This window comes from Phyllostomus discolor, chromosome 5, assembly GCF_004126475.2.
Source record: "Phyllostomus discolor isolate MPI-MPIP mPhyDis1 chromosome 5, mPhyDis1.pri.v3, whole genome shotgun sequence".
NCBI classification, from domain to species: domain Eukaryota; kingdom Metazoa; phylum Chordata; class Mammalia; order Chiroptera; family Phyllostomidae; genus Phyllostomus; species Phyllostomus discolor.
This window is the reverse complement of record NC_040907.2, coordinates 14,290,691-14,310,499: the sequence shown is the minus strand read 5'-3', so window position 1 is coordinate 14,310,499 and position 19,809 is coordinate 14,290,691. Positions and strand designations below refer to the sequence as shown.

Below are 19,809 nucleotides of genomic sequence, written 5' to 3'. Positions count from 1 at the left end.
TATTTCCACACTCAACATTCATACAACAATGTCTAATACTCATATATGATATCCCAGTCCGGTAAATGTTCTTTATAGCTTTCCCTCCCCTTCAGAATCCACTTGAGGATTTGTTGTTATATTTGGTGGTTATGTTTCTTTTAATTTAGAGCAGGGATTGCAAACTTTTGTAAAGGACCAAATAGTACATACTTGGTTTTGTGGGCTCCGCTGACTCTTGCAAGGGAAAAGAAGCCATAAACAATATGTAAATGAACGGTCATGGCTGTACTCCAATAAAACTTTAGTTTGAGGACTGCTGATTTAGAACAGCTCCACTTTTAATATTTTGTATGTGCCCTTTTTTTCATTTTTTAAATTAAAAGATTAATTTTTATTTTTAGAGGGGAAAGGAGGGAGAAAAAGAGGTAGAGAAACATTCATATGTGGTTGGATGCCTCTCGCACACCCACTACTGGGGACCTGGCCCCAGAACCCAGGCATATGCTCTGACTGGGACTCGAATTGGCCACCCTTTGGTTCGTAGGCTGTGTGTGTGTGTTAGGCATAGTGTTAGTCTGTCCATTGACGTTGACTTTGATCTCTTCATTGTGAAGGTGTACTTACTGTCCTTGTAAGTAAGTAATCTGCAGGGTGTCTTTCAGACAATGTGAATGTGCTATTCTCTCCTATTAAGTAGTTTTAGCATCCACCAGTGATCCTTGCTCGAATCAGTTATACTTTAATGGTTGTGATTATAGTTTTTAACATCTACTTTAATATAACAGCAATAAAAGCCAAATTGTATTTTCAAAATACTTACGAACTTAGAAAGCTCTCTTCATATACATTGTCACTGCAATTCTGTAGTGTAGTTTCCTGCGTAGACTCTTTCCCTGGGAGGGTGGGGCTGAAAGATCGGGTCATGCCATGTGTTGTCCCAACAGCTGTTTTCTAGAAGCAGCGTTCCAAAACACGATGTCTTCGTCTTCTGAGCCCAAAGCTACTTAAGAAAGGACATGTGTGGCCTAGTTTAGCCTGGAAGTTGTCTTTGCCTTGGGAAATTTTTTCTGTTTCTTACTTTTTTTGTTGATATTTCTGGTGTTTTAGTTTGTGGATCCTATAATACACTCAGGATGCTTTTGTCTAACTATATGTTAATGCTTGTATTGCAAATCAAATAACTAGTTACAGCTTAGAGAAATGCACATATTAATCTTTTAAGAGAAACTTTTCCCCTACTAATGAAAAATTTCCTACTTACAGAAGAGCTAATGCAACCCTGACTGGTGTGGCTCAGTGGATGGAGTGCTGGCCTGCAAACCAAAGGGTCACTGGATCGATTCCTGGTCAGGGCACATGCCTGGTTGCTGGCCAGGTCCCCAGTAGGGGGCGCTCAAGAGGCAACCACACATTGATGTTTCTCCCTCTCTCCCTCCCTTCCCCCTTCTCTAAAAATAAATAAATAAAATCTTTTTAAAAAGAGCTAATGCAGTAGTCTAATAAATACTCATATCTTTCACTTGGCTTCAATAATTATTAACTGTTTACTTCATACTTGTGTAGCTATAAATATTTATATGTCTGTATCCATTTTTTGTAACTATTTGATAACCTGCAGATGTGTAATCCCTAGAATATGGGCACTCTACTACATAAACACCGTACCATTATCACACCTTAAAATTTATTTTTGTGATATATAACACTGGTCTGTTTTCAGTGTCTCCAGGTACCTCAAGGATGTCTTTTACAGTTTTCTAAATTTTTTTAAATTTTTTTGAGAAATAGTTCCTTAAAGGACAATAATAGGTGAGAGATTGACATACAGAATGAGGCAAAAGTAGGTTTACAGTTTTGTATACACAAAACAGTTTATTCTTGTGTTATTTATTAATTATCATATTATTTTCCATAGAAACAACTATAAACCTACTTTCACCCCACCCTGTATAATTAAACAGTGAGGTGCTCTGTGTGGTCTCTGACATGAAAAATAACCACTAAGTTCGTGTGGTTGCCCTGCAGGTAACTGCATTCAGTTCCATTTTATAGGTCAATAAAATGAGGCCATCTGACTGGGGGTGGGGGAAGGGGTTTCAGGGCTTTTTCTTCTACTTCTTTTATTTTTATTTTTAAATATTTTATTTATTTTTAGAGAGAGAGGAAGGGGGGAGAAAGAGAGGGAGAGAAACATCAATGCAAGAGAGAAACATCGACTGGTTACCTCTCATACGTGCCTGAGTGGGGACTGAACCTGCAACCCAGGCATGTGCTCTGGCCAGAAATCGATTCGGCGACCCTTTGCTTTGTGGGATGACACCCAACAAACTGAGCCACTTTGGTCAGCGGCTCAGGGTTTCTTTAGTTTATGATCAAGTGTTGGACCTTTCAGAATGTCAGTGGTGAACATGACAAATTGAAAAGTAAGAAATTAGAATGATATTTAGCTTAGTGCCTGAATCATATTAGTTCCTTAAAAAATATTTTTTACTTAGCCCTGGCTGGTGTGGCTCAGTGGATTAAATGCCAGCTTGCAAACAGAGAGGTCACTGGTTCGAGTCCCGATCCGGGCACGTGCCTGGGTTGGGGGCTAGTTCCCTCGTGCAGGGCATGTGAGAGGCAACTGTATCGCTCTCACACAAGGAAGTTTCTCTCCCTCTCTGTCTCCTTCCCTTACCCTCTCTCTAAAAATAAAGAAGTAAAATCTTAAAAAAAAATTTTTTTTACTTAATTAAAGATGTAACTGAAAGTATGTTGCCAGAAAAGACCATAATTGAGCAGTTATTAAATTATTCTAGTGCAGTTACTCTTTAGATGATGTGGCAGATGAAGAAGGAAAAAATATTTATTCTCTCGAAGAGAACTCTAGTATTAGCTGAGAGCAAACCAACTCATCCTTTTCTTTCCGTTGTTAATTTTTATTGACTCTCTTCTGCTTGCAGGTAGTGTTACAGGCACTGGGATACATGGTGAACGAGATGACGAAATCCTTGCCTTCATGGAGCCTCTGTACTAGTTGGGAGAGGCAAGCAGTAAAATGATCAGCAGAATAATTTTAGACAGGCATAGATGAAAATAAAACAATTTGATACAGCAGGGCAAAGGTGTACCATGAAGGAGTTTGTACTCAGGAAATAATGAGTAGATCATTTTGCCCAGAAAAGGAAGAAAGATCATGGTCAGTGTGCCAGGGCCTTGAGTGACAGGCTAAGGAATTTAGACTTTAGTCTGTAGTTGCAGTTGGTACTTCTTGTAAATCTTATTTGTATGTTGGTCACTTGTATTCCAAGTCTGTATATTCAGCTAGTATTCATTGTCTACTGTATACACTTGTATTCTTTGAAAAGAATACAGGCCTTGATCACCTGCAGATGTAAAATTCAATTGTGATTCTGGTACATGGTTTGTATACAGGCATAGAAGTAAATGCAGAAAAGGGATGAACCAGGGAAAACGTTTTTTTAAGTGATCTTACTTCCTTAGTATTTGATGGGGTGGGATTCGTATGTTCAGTAGATGATGAATGGTTGGAGGATTTTCATGTTGAGAGATGGTTTAGGGGAAATGTTGGAACTGTAAGAAAGAAAGCTCTGCTGATGTTAAAATGCGTTGCAAGATTCCAAATCTCGTCATCTTTATAATCTGGATTTTGATAGGACAATGCTCATTTATATTTGAGGGCTAAAAATAATGGTGAGACTAATGATGAGATTTTCTTATCTCGATCATTATTTAAAAAACAACCACATATACATACACACAGTCCCAATAGCTCCTTAACTAACTAGCTAACTCTTAAGTCATTCACTCACTCACTGTCTCTCACCTACCCAAATCCTGCTGGCTTTAAAGAGATTTTATTATTCCTGACCAATATCATTCATAAAATGCACTTTATGGCATTATTTAGCAACAATGCTATATATAGTCTTTTAAAAAATATATATATATATTTTAAATTTATTTTTAGAGAGGGCGTAAGAGAGGGAGATAAACATCGATGCTGGAGAGATACATCTGTTGGTTGCTTCTCACACACCCCCAACTGGGGACCTGGCCCGCAACCCAGGCACATGCCCTGACTGGGAATCAAACTGACCTTTTGTTTTGTGGGATGACACCCAATCAGCTGAGCCATACCAGTCAGGGCTTGATTAAAAAAATTTTTTTTTCAGATTTTATTTATTTATTTTTAGACAGAGGGTAAAGGAGAGAGAGACATTAATGTGTGGTTGCCTCTTGTGCTCCCCTCACTGGGGACCTGGCTGGCAACCCAGGCATGTGTGCTGATTGGGAATCGAACGGCAATGCTTTTTGTCTGTAGGCTGGTGCTCAGTCCACTGAGCCACACTAGACAGGGCTGAGTTTTTTGGTTTTTGTTTTTTTTTTTTAAGATTTTATTTATTTATTTATTTTAGAGAGGGAAGGGAGGGAGAAAGAGAGAGAGAGAGGGAAACATCGATGTGTAGTTGCTGGGGACCATGGCCTGCAACCCAGGCATGTACCCTGACTGGGAATCGAACCTGCGATGCTTGGGTTTGCAGCCCGTGGTCAATCCACTGAGCTACGCCAGCCAGGCTGAGTTTTTGTTTTTAGAACTAAAGGTGGACTGAGGAATTTGATCTTAGGCAGATTCTTGAGTTTGCATTAAAATATCCTGTTTAGTTCTCATGGAATCAGCAAACATTTATCAGCTGTCTTCTGTGTGGTGGTTGCAGCACAGAGGGTAGGAGATGGGGGGAGTCTTAGAAATAAAAGTGTTACAGTGAAGAAGGCAAGAATTAAACTCAAGTACTCCTGAATTTGAATCCCAGCCTGCTACTTATTTATTAATTACAGATTATGGGATTGGCCAAAAAGTCCACTTAGATTTTTCCATAGAATAAAAGACACATTTTTTATTTTCACCAATAACTTTATTGATTTGAGTATTTTGAGTATGCCGGCTATCTCCCGCTGTTGGCTTCTAGTGGGTAGAGGCCCGAGGTGCTGCTAAACATCTTCCAATGCATAAAGACAGCCCCACAGCAAAGAATTAATTACTTGGCCAAATGTCAATAGGACCAGGAAACTTCACGAATCACTTTTGACACATTTGATCAGTCACAGCATCTTCTCCATACACTGCACAAATCTTTTTTTATGTGCCAGTTGTGTTTTTACCTTTTTTGAAATAAAAAAGCATAGTATACTGAAAATGTTGTGTATTTTCTTCGACCTTCAATATTAAAATGACTGGACAAAAATTTACAAATTGCAATGTTTGTTTTTAAATGCACCCTGATATGACAGCTGTCATAATATAATCTAACAAAATTGTTTCGAAAGAAGTTAAAGACACTAAGCACTACTAGAGCCATCGTATGGAAAAAACCGTAATGAACATTTTGGCCAACCCAATGTTTTCAACTTCTTGGAGCTTCAGATTCCTCATCTATAAAACGGTGATAATGATACCAATTATGTAGGAAGGAGTATTTTAAGGATGGGGGTGAGGTGTATAAAGCATAGGATGTGCTTTATGAGATATCATTGTGCATAAGCAAGTAAATAGACAAACGTGTGTGGCGGGAGGCAGCTGAGCACCGACAGAGCGTGTCTGGCTGACCTGACGCAGTCGAGTGCAGTGGCACCGGCTGCCAGCATGCTGTGTTTGCTTTTGTTGAAACCTGCAGCTCTCACCCCGGTGTTTGCCAGCATCGCATCTGACTCCTCACACAGCAGAAGCCAAGTCATTCCTGTAAAGTACATGTCATTTGGAAACATCTGTAGGACGGACCTTTAACCTCTGTTGCAGTTTAGTGGGGAGGAAAAATCTTGAGTTACCACAGACTAGTGAAAGTCAGGTGGCAGGGTGCCGCTGCGCACTGGCGCCTAGATTTAGTTTCCTGCATGATGTAGCCGTCAGAAGGAAGAATTGCCACCCAGGGTGAAACGTTCGGTGACAGTGCGTGTGGCAGATGAACCGAATTGGATCAAAGACCAAGAACTTACTTTGTTTCCTGAAATAGTGCTTTATTCATCTGTAAACATTTATCAAGCACCACTGCATGCTGTGTACTGTTCTGATGCTAGGAATACAGTGGCAATGATGGGAAGGCCTTTTTTTCTAATACTGGAGGGTTTACGTTCCAGTGAGGGAAAGTGTAAATAAACATAAAATACCATGACTCTCAGGGAGTACTCACTAATGCCATGGGAGAAATAAAACAGGAGAAGCAAGCAGCAAGCTAGAGAAGGGGTGCTTATTTTTAGATAGGATCTCACTTTTAGATAGGACGACACAGAAGACTTCTCTGAGAAGCAGCAAATGAACAGAGCCCAGAGTAAAGCCAGTGAGTGACCTTCTAAGAGAAGGAGCCCAAACGATGTGGTTTAGTAACCCCTGGAAGGGTCTTTGGAGGAGTGGCGGTAGCCCTGACTTCAGACGTGGCTTTCGGAGGTAGAAGGGAGATTTGCCTTGTTCAGTGATTGAAATTAGGCCCTGTGAATTCCCAGGTGTCTGCTGTGGGGACAGTGGGCTGGTGCAGTTGAAAATCAGCCTGCATGCCGTCTTTCGAACGTACGCTGGAGGTTACACCACTCCAGGTATCCAGGAGACCTAACAGTTGTCCCGTGTCACGGTATTTTTAACAGTAGGGTAGTCTTCGGACTATTTCTACCAGAATATAAATGCAAATCTATCAGTTCCACACATTTGAGGATGGTATCTGGCAATCTGGAATTTTAACAAGTTGTTCCATATCCATACTGAGGTTTGAAAATTACTGTTTGTAGTCTTGTTGATAGACATCATATCTATCCCAGGCTTAGTGGATGGGCAGGCAGGTACTTGCTTATTTAAGATTCATTGCTTTTCATAATTTGCATTGTAGCTTGCATTTCCTTTTGCTTGGTTTAATTTTTGGCTTTAATTTCTGATATCCTGTGGCCTCCATATTAAGATGTATCGATGAGACAGCAGAGAATGAAACTTTTGTCCTCTTTGCTTACATTGTTTTACCTTTTCACCATCAGCCACACCCCTGGGAAGGAGCGGCCTCTGAAGGAGAATGCTGAATTGGCTATGTAGTGTAGACTGATATGTTTTAGAAAAGAGCTTGCTTACGTGCAATCGTTTTTTTGTTTTCTGTTAGTTGAAAATTCTAGTTATTGTGTTTTAAGATTTTTAAATTTTTTCATAGGTCTTTAAATCTGTAATATGCAGAATGCTAAATGAAAGGGAAAACAGAGAATGAGGATATTGAGAAGGTATTAAATATATTTGGTACTAGACAATGAATACATACTGATTTGATTCAGGGAGGGGACGGAAGCAATCAGCAATGGCAAATTTAAATCATCTGTAGATGATCCAACCAGATCCTTAAAGGTGTTACCATCAACATTTTAGTTGTCACACTGTTGGAGAACTGGTACACTGTTTCCCCCGTGTTTAATTTAATGGTACCACTGGTCGTTGTCAGGTCCTGGGAAGACTAGTAAGCCTTCCGGCCTCTCTGCCAGGACCCATCTCCTGGCCAGTGGCCGAGCTTACTTAAGACTTTTATACCCTGGCTTTTTGGGTACTGCTAGGGCTACTTGTCTTCCTTTCTTGGAAAGAGGTTGAGCCTTTTAGAACTTGAGAGGGCCTTAGAATGATTGAAAGGCTATACTTTTTATTTTACTGTTAAAGAAACCACGATTCACAGAATTGGAGTTTTCTTCAAGGCCTTGATACGAGACTATGAAGAAGCCTGGGACTGCGGTTTCCTTCAGTGGGGCCGTGCAGCTGAGTAATCGTTTAAAAATGTGTCCCTCTCTCCCAGAGGATGTTATCTTTTCTGTCCGAGGGTTTCTCACAGCCGTTCCATCCTGTTAGCTGTTTTTGATTTTGTCTTTTCAGTGATGGGGAGGCCATATTAGGGTGTGAGTGGCAATTTATATCTTGCTTTTAGTAAAAAGTTATGTAAAAATTAAGATAAAAACTCTTGAAACGAAGGCCTGTGGGGGAGCAGTAGCCGTGTCTGAGCCACACTGCAGAGCGGCGGAGGAGGAGAGTTCACCAGGCGTTGGCCTCTTTTCTTGGTACCATATATGGGGTGGGGCAGAGGTTGGTTTACAGTTGTTTGTATGGAAGATAATATAATTAACAAACACTACGAGAAAAAATGGTTTTGCAGACTCACAACTGTAAACCTACTTTTGCCCACCCTGTATTTACTTCTCCCTCCCTTTCCTTGGCCGCTTTGCTTGGGTAACTTAGTCTTAGGAGAGGGACAGTGTGGCATTAGAGGCTTGAGTTGGGAGTTTGGACTCTTAGGTCCAGCCTTGCTCCAAACCTCCATTTCCTCTCCTTGGGCCTTATTTCCGCTGCCTTTAGAATGAAAGTCTGGGCTGGGTAGTCAGCCCCCAAGCTCTGATGCTGTTTGGTGTCAGGCATCCTGGACTGGCCACCGCCCTTGGTTTGCTCTGACACACAGAATCGATTCTGCATTGGAACTTTTGCCACAATGCACCTTGGGTGGTCTCAGGCTACTTTTTTCCCCCCAGGAGGAATGTTTCTGAGAGTATGGATTTTATAAATAAGTTTTTATTTTTGTCTTAAAGAGACAGTAAAAGGTCAAAAGTAAGAGTGGTAGAAGACCTGAAAGTTGTGGGAAGTACAGTAATGTGTATCCCAAGTAACCGTTCTAGAATAGCAGATGCTTTGTTAGATCTGTATAGGGCACAGTTTTCAACTGGTGTGCCACAAGAATTTTTAAAACACGTGATACCTGGCTATTTTATAAGGGGCACTGACCTCTTTTCTATTAGATTGTCAGATAAGAAACAGTGACAACAGCCACACACATCAATAGCCATTCGTTACGAATGAATCAACATTATACCTATTTTTTTTGTTTGTTTTATGGGCAAAGATATATATTTTATGGTGTGCCACAGAACTGTAGTAAGTAGTTTATGTGTGCCATGTGATGAAAAAGGTTGTAAGTTGCTGATACAGGGTGGCACCCTGTTGTGGATTCCGCTGATGCTATTCCAAAGAATAAGGGGCTGTAAAGAAGCTCAAAGTCCACACTTAGTTTCCACCTTTGGGTAAAGGAGTGCTGCTTACCCCCGGGCATGAGAGCAGGGAGAGCTACTGAGGACAGGATTTCCAGCTTCCTCGGAACCTGCTCGTATGATTTGAGCCCCTGTCGGCTCTTCGTGACCATAAGGGTTTGTTTCCCTTGAAGTTGTCACTTCCACCTGAGAATAGACTGATGATTCTTGTAGGGTGGTCACAGCTCTTTGATTATGAGTCTGTCCCCTGAGCAGACTTGCTGGCTGTATTGTAAGGTGGTAAAGTACAGTCTGGCTCTGTCCCTACTGGAAACCGTTCACCCATAGGCTCTTTTCTTCGAAGTGGGTGGGGTTCCTTCCATTCCTGCCTGAGTGAAAAGCATTTAGCTGACTTCCTGATCATGCCCTGACTTGTCCTTCATTTTTTCTCCGCTTTTCGTTATTCTTTGCGGCAGCTCAGCCCATCTTCCAGTTGTGGCTCCACGCGAGGCAAGAGCCACAGAGCTTTGTACATGTTTGTTACTGGAAAGGCAGCTTTGCAAGCTGCAGTTAGGGAAGGGGTTTAGGTCTCCTGCTATGCCTGCAGGATCAGGGTGAGGAGTGGGGAAGCTCCGGGGGCCTGGGGAGACTGGGATCTAGTAAAACACTCTAGATAAGAATTTGAGGAAATGGAACTCTGGGTTGCTGACAGAACAAAAATATTTGAGGAACGCTCTTGATTAGATAAATAGGTTATTTTTAGTTTGTACAAAAAGAGTAGTTTCATCAGCGCAGTGGAATCTTGCAGTCATGTTTGTAACCTAAACTAATCGGTTTAGGCTTGTGCCAGAAAAGTGTCAGGTGGCACGCTGATTTCCTCCTAACTTTTAGTGCTTACTGCCTGGCTTAACTCCTGCAGTCCTGTGGCCGGGCCTCTCAGGGCATGGCTTGGTAGTGCGGAATAAAAGGGGTGAACCGCTGCTGCTTGGGATGCTCATGGGGGAGGGAGAACCTGTGTGATAGATCCTTGCCTTAGCGCCTGCTCTTGGGCTGTAGGTCTCTGGGGTAGGTGTATTGCGGTGCTTAAATCCAGTGTTCCCTTTGGGACACGGAGCAGTACTTTGGGTGGAACTGCCTTAGAATCTGATTGTCCGTTTTTCCAATTCACTCGTCATTCTCTACCTATCTCTTGCTTCTCAGTTAGTTTACTCTGCCTTAAGAGATTTTTGCTGGATCTTAAGCTCTTGGTTACCGTTCATTCAGCACACCTTTATTGAGTGCCCACCCAAATGTGTGCCTGGCGTTATGGCAGGTGCTGGGTGTCCTTTGGTGTTTGTTTCTTAGAGGCTCTAGATTTTATATGTGTTAATTCTGTCGAAGAATGCCGACTTGTTGATTACGTAAAGTATTACCATTTTTAACTTTGGGAAAGTCAGTTTATATAAATTACTAGGTTAGTAAAACATATTTAGTGGTCAATCTGGTTTGGGTGCTATATGCTTGTTTAAGGGAGATAGACCTTCCTAAGGTGTGACCTTTGCAGCATTTGCAATGGGCTGGGGAAAACAAGAGACAGTACAAATTATTGAAGAAAAAATAAAACCAAGTGCAAACTAAGTCAGCTATACATAACTAATTACCCGAGTGCTACCTGGACAGAAGGTTTACAGCTCTCTGCTGGAGCAAGTTTTGCTTTTATTTCTTTAGCTTTATACACAGAGGTATTAGCCAGCAGCTTTGAGTGTGGCTGTTTGAAGTGTTGGGATTTTTCTCCTCGGGCTGGCCTTATTTTTTGCGTGAATAACCTGGGCTGAGAACAGGGAAAACTGAATGCGAAGTCAGCTCTAAAGCAAAGCAGCCAGTGACTGGTCCTTCTCATTTGGCAAGGCCAGCGGAGTGGGGCGGTGATGTTCACGTTTCTCGTCCTGGGCACTGAGGAAGGAGGCTGCATATGAAAGCCCTCCTTTAGTTCTTTCAGCATGCCTTAGGTCAGCACGTTATTTAAAGTGTGAACCTCTGTTTCTCCACATATAAAATGGATTTGATAATACCTCCTCACAGAGTTGTGAGGATGGATTGAGATTATGGTGGTGAAAGCACTGTGTATTATGAAATAATAATACGTAAGCAGTAGTTATTATTACTAGGAGGTATATTATTTAGGGACTGTTGAGGCCTCTGGGAGGACATCTCTGAGGAGCCTTCTGATGATTCTGGGTGTCCTAGAACTTTGACTTCCTTTAGGTGGTGTTAATAAGGGAAATAATAATATTCACTGTTATTTGTAAGGGGTGTACATGTGGGAGATGAATTATTCTTTCTCATAGATCTATATATTTATACTTAGAAGGACATACATAAGGCATTCATAATTTTCAGCTGTTCAGCCGCTGAACGTTTGCTGAACGGTGTATTACTATATGCCACCTTCAGTGCATGTGCTTGGATTCACGGATGAGATACGTAATCCTGGCCTTTTAAGAGCTCAAGATTCGAGGGGAGAGATAAACAAGTAGGTAATTATGACACGGAAGGATAAGTGCTGTGCTAGAGGTAAACCTAGAGTCTTTCGAAAGGACCTGTTCCTACTTGAATCCTCTCAACTTCCTCTCCAGACTTTGTTGACACGCTGGGAGATCTAGTTTACCAGCTTCGAGGCCTGGAGAAGTGAAGAGTTTGCCTGACATCAGGACCACAGCTAGTCAGTGGTGAAGCTAGCACTGAAGTCTGGGTTGTCACGGTGCCCCACTGTCTCCTTCAGCTGCTCCGTCAGCACCAACCTTGACTTTCCTCCCTCACCCCGGATCCTTACTCATTTCAGAGGTGCCTGTCTCCCTGCTCCACCGCCTTTTCAAGCTTCTGTTCTTATTACTTTGTCTCACAGTTGCTACTGCAATAGAATGGAAGTAGGAAGGCCTGGGAGGCTTAAGATTGTACTTGTTGAGGTAGAAGAATGGTTCTTAGCATTGGTTGTACAATAGAATTGTTTATAGTGCTTTTATACAATAAGGATACCTAGGATTCTGATTTTTTTTCTTCCATATATGTTTATACATTGTACACACAATTTTCAGGAGATGCTCAGTGAATTTTTATATATACAGTCATGTGAAGACTACTCACATCAAGATATGCACAAGCCCTTGACCAGTGTGGCTCAGCGGGCTACGTGTCATCCTGCAAAGTGAAAGGTCAGCAGTTTGATTTCAGGTCAGGGTACACGCCGAGGTTGTGGGTTTGGTCCCCAAGAGTCAGCTGACCAGTGTTTCTCTCCCTCTTGGTCTCCTTTCCTTTCCCTCTCTCTAAAAATAAAGGGGGGGGGGGGTAGAAAGAGAGAAAGAAAGAAAGAAAGGAAGGCACAAGATCAAGAACATTCCCAGAACTCCAGAAGCCTCCCTCATGCTACTTCCTCGTCAGTACTGGCTGCTCAAGTCACCACTTATTCTGACTTCTCTCTCCAGTGATTAGTTTGCCTGTTCTTGCATTTCATATAAATAGAATCAGATAGAATAGCATGCACTCCTTTGGGTCTGGAGTGTTTTGCTCATCACCATATCTGGATATTCATTCATATTGTGTGCAGGCGGATGTAATATGTCCTTGTTTGGATGTACCATAATTATTTACTCACTGTTGATGGACAGTTGGGACAGTTAGGCTCTGTGACAAAGCTCCCCTGTACATTCTTGGTCACGTATAAGTCTTTTGGTGGACGTACACACTCCTCTCTTGGGAGAAGAGGATTGCTGAGTCATATGTTCAGCTTTGGCTAGATGCTGATAACCAGTTTTGTGGTTGTGCTAGGTGTGTTTGACTCATTGTAGAAACTGGGTTAGTTGTCTGTCAGTAGTGATATTTATGAAAGCTCCTGAGGTTTTTCTAATATGTAGTCAGAGTTTAAAACTCTCAGAGTGTATATCTCAGGAATATTCTTAAAGAGAGGGTGAAGGGGAGTAGGCAATAGAATATAAATAATTTGAGGGTGATTGAAGCTATCAGGTCAGATTAGATCATGGACTTTGTTTTAAAAAAAGATTTTATTTATTTTTTAGAGAGAGGGGAAGGGAGGGAGGAAGAGAGGGAGAGAAACATCAGTGTGTGGTTGCCTCTCAAGTTGCCCCTACTGGGAACCTGGCCCACAACCCAGGCATGTGCCCTGACTGGGCATCGAACTGGCGACCTTTTGGTTTGCAGGCTGGCACTCAGTCCACTGAGCCACACCAGCCAGGGCAGATTGTGGACATCCTGTATAGTAGGAGGAGGATATGGCAGTGGCAATGGCTGTATACCCCAAGGAAGAGTATGGGAATAGTTACTAAGCTTGTATTTGTTTATTTCACTTTATTGTGCAAATGTTGTTTAGTAGGAACTTCAAAGTTTGATTTTTTTTTTAATAGTTTTTAAAATTCTCACCTGAGGACAGTTTTTTCATTGCTTTTTTTTTTTTTTTTAGAGTGAAGAAAGCAGGTAGAGGAGAGAGAAACATCAATGTGAGAGAGAAACATTGATTGATTGCCCCCCCATATGTGCCCAAACTGGGGATCATATGCACCTGGACCCAGGATTGGACCTGCAGTCTAGGTATGTACCCTGACTGGGGACTGAGCCCCACAGCCCTTTGGTTATGGGATGATTCTCCCACCAACTGAGCCACACCAGCCCGCACCAAAGGTTGATTCTTTAACCTAAAAATCAGACTCTGACAGGAAGATATGACTTTTTCCCTGTTGAAGTTCCTTTCTTATAGAACATCGTAGGCCAGGGGTGTCAAACTCATTTTCACCGGGGTCACATCAGCCTCACGGTTGCCTTCAAAGGGCTGAATGGAATTTCACCTCCTTAACAGTTAAGGAGTAGTTGCATTTATACAGTCCTAAAATTACTTTGGCCCTTTGAAGGCCCCCAGTGAAAATGAGCTTGACACCCCTGCTGTAGACCATGTGGTATGGACAGCAAGTGCAAAAAATTAGAAATTAGCATCGAGTCAGTGTAACCAATACTCTGTGAGGACTTGCTGTGAACAAATCTCCATGGCAGGTGGGGTGCGGACCATGCCTGGGTTGCAGGCCGGGTCCCTGGTTGGGGTGCATGAGAGGCAACCACGCATGGATGTTTCCTTCCCTCTCTTTCTCCCTCTCTTCCCTTCTTTCTAAAAACTAAATAAATAAAATCTTTAAAATAAAAAAGGGAATCAAGTGAAATGAGAAAGAATACAAAATTTTCAGCTCCAGGGACGGGAGGACTTGAGCTGGAAGCAGGTTGCCCCGGAGCATGGAGTAGAGTGCCCAGAACCGAGGACTCTTCTCAGTAAAACTTGTGCCTGAACTGGCCAGAGGCGGACTGTGTGTGTAGCTGTAACATAACACTCATCATGTTTTTGGTGCACAAAGTACTTTCACCGACATTATTCCATTTGCTCTCTACGATATTATAGCCAAGACATACAGTCATTCCTGCCTCCCAAACGAGGAAACTCCTCAGAGTCGCAGTAGTTTTACAAGGGTCACAGAACTAGTAACTTGGAGACACAAGACTGGGACTCCAGGGTTCCATTGCCCTTTGTACTGCCCAGTACGTGTGTGAGTGCGAATGTTGTTTTGTTTTTACTACCAAAGACATTGACTGGAGACTTGTTGTTAAGCATGACTTACTCAAAGAATGAGATAAAGAGATAAAGCCACAGCCACAGGACGGAACGCGAGTGGGGGGAGGCATGGAGAACCCGACAGGGGGCCTGACCCTTTCTCCCTGCTCGGGTATCCTCCCCGCCTTTTCAGATGCTACTGGGTTATGCCTCTGGCACCACCGGCCCACCCACCCATTTCTTTTAGTGGGTTTTTTTTTTTTTAATTATTTCTGCTGAAACTGGGCAAGTTAATTTCTCAAGATTTCTTTCTCAAGGGCTTCCTGGTACTTAGATGGGGGAAGTGAAACAAAATGAAAATGTGCAGGGAATGCAAGGCTTAATCAGAATGGTGATGAGAAGAAAACTGAGTTAACATTTATAGAATATATTTCATGCCAGGCCTTACGTGCTCAGGCACTTAATGTATGTTTTCATATAATCCTTATATCAGCCCCATGAAGTTTGGATAGTATAATCTCTAAATATACTCGAAGAAACTGAGATTGTGATGTTTAATCACCTACACTGATATGTTCCTGAATTACGGTGAGAACCCAGATTCCCTGGTTTCCGAGACCACGTGTGCCGCCCGGGCAGCGGGCAGAGAGGAGGGGGAGCGCAGGGCAGAGAAAAAGGGAAGTTCTCTGGAGGCCACGGAATGGAAAGAAACTTCTTCCCAGGGGTGGAAATAACTGCGACTCCCTTTAGAGGTCAAAGGAGTCCCCACGGAATTTGGCAACATTGGAAACTCCGATGAGCAGTTTCAGCGGAGTGTTGAGGGCAGAAGCCTGACTGGAGTGAACTGAGGGAGTGAGAAGTAAAAACCTGGCGGGTGTGGGCAACTTTTTCAACGGGTTTTGCTGTAAAGAGAAGCAGAGATGTTGGGGCCAAAGTAGCTGGAAGGAGACATGAGATCAAGAGTGAGTTTATTCTTTTTGCACCCCCCCTCTTTTTTTTTGTAAGATGGGAAATTCTACAGTGTTGATTCTCAGCTGTGGCCTCTGAATCAACTGGGGTTTTTTTTCGAAATGCAGAGTCTCAGGTCCCACCCCAAACCTGCTGAATCAGAACCTGCATGTTAATGAGGTCCCCAGCTGATTGGTGTGCACATTCGAGTTTGAGAAGCACTGTTCTAGAGGGTGGCCTCTCACGCTGCCTGTGATGCAGGACCGGTGTTTTCCTAACCTGTCTGGGACCTACGTGTGGCACTGCTGTGTCTGATCTGCATGTGGCTGACTCCTTCTGTGTGACTCACTGCGTGAGTTTATCAGCACCCTTGCTGGTGTAGACCATGTTTTATGGGCTCACTGTTCATCTGCTTGGGTGTTCTAACAATGTCATCTTGCTACAAAAATGTCTAAATGCTTCATCTCAATTTCTGTACTTCTGATGGCGTGTGAGCCAGTGCTGGTTTGCGGGCCACACTTCAAGTGGGATATTTGTGTGCTGATGGGCATGCGTCTCTAAAGAGAGGGAAATGGTGATGTAAGGGAGAGCGGGGGTAACAGCGTATGAAGGAAGGAGGGAATTGGATCCATTAGAGATAAGAAAGGTTGTACTTTACATGCCAAGAAAGACTTCACTCGAACAGCAGGAAAAGCAGAATGCCGTTACATTGTTGAATTTGGAGTTAGGGAGTCGGTGGTGTGAATGTTGCTTCTTGGTGACGAGTTATTAAGTGATAAGGAGGGTTATTGAGAGGAGATGTGAGAGAGTCATGTTGGACAGCGGGAGAGTGAACCGACAAGGGGAAATGTGGCAGGATTGCTGGCAGCATCGAGGGACCTGTCTGACATTTGTGGTGGTAAATTGAAAATACTGGTCAATGAAGAACATTTTAAAAAATATTTTATTTATTTTAAGGGAGGAAGAAAGAGAGGGCAAGAAACATCTATTTGAGAGAGAAGCATCAATCGGTTGCCTTCTGTACGTGCCCCAGGGGACCGAACCTGCAACCCAGGCATGTGCTCTGACTGGGAATCAAACCAGCAACCTTTTGCTTTGTAGGACGATGCCCAGCCCACTGAGCCACACCAGCTGGGGCTCAATGAGGAGCATTTGAAATCTCGCTCCCTGATATATGTCATCAGTTTGGCTGAAATAAACTCATAAAAAAAAGAAAAATATCCAGTCAAGGTAGTTGTATTTTCTTCAGAGACACAACTTCGTGTATAACTTAGTGGCTTTGGTGTAGGCCTGGAGAGGTTGTCAGGTTGGGTGACCAAGGATTGAAGTTTTACTAGTTGAATATGAAGAAGGGTTGGGGAGGGTAAGTGAATTAAAGGTGTTTACAAGGTCCTGATTATGAAGAAAGTGAGAATGTGAAGGTGAGGGCATGAATCAGTAATTCCCTTAAATTACATTTTTTTATTTTTAACATGGGGAAAATATCTGTAGCAGAGTTGTCATAAAAATTAATTCATGGCCCTGTAGGGGTGGCTCAGTTGTTCGGAGCATCGTCACATACACTGAAAGGTTGTGGGTTCGATCTCCGGTCAGGGCACATGCCTGGGTTGTAGGTTTGATCCCCGGTGAGGGTGTGGACACGCGGCAGTGTCTCTCTCACATCAATGTTTCTCTCTCTCTCTAAAGTCGATAGAAATTTATCCTCAGATGAGGACTGGAAAAAAAAGATTAATTCATGTAAAGTGCCTAGAATGGTGCCTGGTACGTAGTATGTGCCCTGTATGCACCCAGCATTGTTAGCTGCTATTTCCATCATCTTTCCTGGACCACAGGCCTGGACTCTTGACTGATTTCATCATCATTTTTACCTCTTTCCATATATCGTCCACACTGAAGCCAACGTGATCTTTTTGAAAGTACACGTTTTAGCCTTATTTAACACCTAAATGACTTCCTATAGTTCTTTGGATAAAGACCCAGATTGGTAATTTGGCCTCCAAGGGCTTGCATGCATGGTGTGGCTCTCTCCATGTGTCTCCCCACGCGTCCGGCTGACCTCCCCGCTGTGGTCACGCAGATCTCCTGGAGCTCCTCGGGCTCACCCTGCTTCCTCTTCTCTTTGGAACGCCCTCACCCCTGGTGGGAGGTCAGCTTCTTCTCATTGTATTTCATGTAGTTTAAATTTAATAGTGTGATCTTTCCTCAGCATTTTTCTGTTGCACTATACAGCAAATACCATGACGGCAGGTCTTTCTACTCACTGTTTTATCTCCAGTGTTTAAACTCAGAGGTTGATATTTGAACAAACAAATAAATGAGCGAATGAATGAATGAACGAGTTAACGAGTAAACTATCCATCATCTTATGTTAGGTTTGTGATGTTGGGGCTGTGGGTCAGGACTGGCTTTCTTGAGGGTAAGATTTGAGAGAGAATTCCTTAGAGAGGTGGTATAATGGAGAGGAGAAAGGAAAATTAGGGGCACAAATACCTGGGTGAAAATCGACTTCTCAGCTGCCACTTATCAGCTAGCTATATGACTTTGAGCCTTTATTTCTTCCTCATTTATAAAGTAGACGCGGTATTATTTACCTGATAGGGTTACTGTGGAGATTACATTAGGTAATAAAAGCACTTTTGGTTCCTTTCTCCCCGAAGGGTAATTGCTGTGACTTGCTGTTTAATTATATTTGACATTACCTGCTCTTATCCTTGTGGCACCATGATATCCTAGTCATAGACTCCAGAGGTTAAAGGGAGCCGGCATGTTTTTCTGATTCGGCCAGCTTTCCTAGAGCAGGTGTGTTACCCACACTTTTCTTCCTGGTTCTTTGGCTAAACCCCACAAACGGGGGCCAATTGCAGAGAAGCCTAGCCTCTAGTTGTAGACTACGTGTTCGAAAGAGAACAGCGGAGCCAGGTGGTGGTCCTTGAGGGCCCGCTTTTACATAGATACCTCAATTGCAAGCTGGTCTTATCAATTGTTTATTAATAGTGCTTCCACAAGTGCTTGGAAGTGCTTGAATCCTTTCTTTGCAGTTTCAGTCTTAACTTATGCGTATACTCTTGGTTCTTTGTTAGGTAAGGTTTCTTTAGGAAAGTAAGGTTTCTTTAGTGAGGTGGAGAAACCCCTGAAGCTCTATTTCTAGTTCCTAAAAGGTTCACAAGTCTCTTAGTCTGTTTGCTCATCTGTCATATGGCGGGGGAGGAGCTCGGGGAGGATAAGAGTATCTGCCTTTTTATCCTAAGGGTTACATGGATGAAAAAAATTATCCTGGGGCCCTGGACAGGTAGCTCAGTTGGTTGGAGTGTTGTCCTGATTCACCAAGGCTGCAAGTTCTCTTCCCGGTCAGGGCACATGCAGGAGTCAACCAGTGAATGCATAAACAAGTGGAACAACAGATTCATGTTTCTCTCTCTCTCTCGCTCTCTCTTCCTGTTTCTCTAAAGAACGGTAACAAAAAAAATGAAGTTCACATTTACTCAAACAAAATAAAGCTTAAAATAAAATGATTCTGGCAGAATTAAGAGCAGAAAAATAGTATTTTAGCAGTCCTCCATTATAGATAGGTATTGAAATTGCTTTTAACATAATTTTGAAATTACTGATACTTTTAAATTAATTTATTCTTTAAGAAATTTGAATAGCTGTATACCCGTGAGATAGTCTAATGAATCAAATGTATTGTTTCCTTGACTGACTTTTGAGACCAATTATTTATAGTTTCTTTAAAGGCAGATGGAGATGACATGGATGAAGATGCCATGCATATTGTTTTTTAAAATAACTTTTTCTTTTTCGAGTACAGTTGATGTACAATATTATTACATTTATATAACTTAAGACCTGACCACCCTGATAAAACTAGCACCCATCTGACATAGTTGTTACAGTATCACCGACTATATTCCCTGTGCTGTACTTTACGCTCCCATGACTATTTTGTAACTACTAATTTGTACATCTTTTTTTTTAAATATTTATTTTTTAAAGAGAGGGGAATGGAGGAAGAAAGAGAGGGAGAGAAACACTAGTCAGTTACCTCTTGCATGTGCCCTGACTGGGAATTGAACCAGTGACTTTTTGCTTTGTGGGATGACACCCAACCAACTGAACCACACCAGTTAGGGCCAATTTGTACTTCTTAATCCCTTCACATTTTCCACTCCCTTCCCCCAAACTCTCTCCCCTCTGGCAACCATCAAAATGTCTTTTATATTCTTTTTTGTTTATTTTGTTTACTTTGTTTTTTCAGATTCCACATATAAGTG

General features: G+C 42.3%; 1 protein-coding gene across 4 annotated transcripts in view; it reads left to right on the top strand.

Annotated features, from left to right (window-relative positions):
* LUZP1 (leucine zipper protein 1) overlaps positions 1–19,809 on the top strand; it is an 87,162-nt gene that overhangs the window by 30,851 nt on the left and 36,502 nt on the right. Inside the window, exon 1 of one of the 4 annotated variants that reach the window (XM_036025512.1) lies at positions 13,474–13,587. The exons of the other annotated variants lie outside the window; for them this stretch is intronic. The gene's annotated coding sequence lies outside the window, so the exon portion shown is untranslated. Of the gene's footprint in view, positions 1–13,473; positions 13,588–19,809 lie in introns of those variants that run through there. 4 annotated transcript variants of the gene reach the window in all.